Genomic DNA, 726 nt, shown 5'->3' on the forward strand with positions numbered 1-726 from the left:
TCCTGCTTGCATTGGCCTCCATCAAGAGGGTAGGGGACCTGCACGCAATTTCGGTCGACGAATCGTGCCTAGAGTTTGGGCCAGCTGACTCCAAGGTAACCCTGAGGCCCGGCCCGGCCCGGCTATGTGCCCAAGGTTCCCACTACTCCCTTCAGGCGGAGAGCCTGCAAGTGCTGCCCCCGGAGGAAGCAGACCCAGCACTAGCTTTGCTCTGTCCTGACCGAGCATTATGATGCTACGTAGACCGGACACAAAGCTTCATGACCTCAGACCACCTCTTTGTCTGTCATGGAGGCCGGCAGAAGGGGAATGCCATCTCTAAGCAGAGGATGGCCCACTGGATAGTGGATGCCATCACCCTGGCTTATCAGGCACAGGGTGTGCCCTGCCCATTCAGGTTGCGAGCTCACTCTACTAGAAGTGTTGCATCCACCTGGGAGCTGGCTCGTGGCGCCTCGCTGACAGATATTTGTTTAGCTGCGGGCTGGACGACCTCTAACACGCTTGCTAGATTCTATAGTCTTCATGTGGAGCCGGTATCCTCCTGTGTTCTCACCTCAAACGGGTAGAAGCACTGAGAGGCCCCGGCTTCGGATCGGCTTGCTAAAACCGCTCCAGAGAGTCCATATCGTATACCCTGTCGAGCTCCTCCATCCCCTCGGCAGCCAGACGTAGCGGAGCGTCCGGCGCCAGGCCCTCACTCGATGAATCCGTGAGAACCGGTAG

This window comes from Sinocyclocheilus anshuiensis, unplaced genomic scaffold, assembly GCF_001515605.1.
Source record: "Sinocyclocheilus anshuiensis isolate Anshui unplaced genomic scaffold, SAMN03320099.WGS_v1.1 scaffold736, whole genome shotgun sequence".
Lineage (NCBI taxonomy): Eukaryota > Metazoa > Chordata > Actinopteri > Cypriniformes > Cyprinidae > Sinocyclocheilus > Sinocyclocheilus anshuiensis.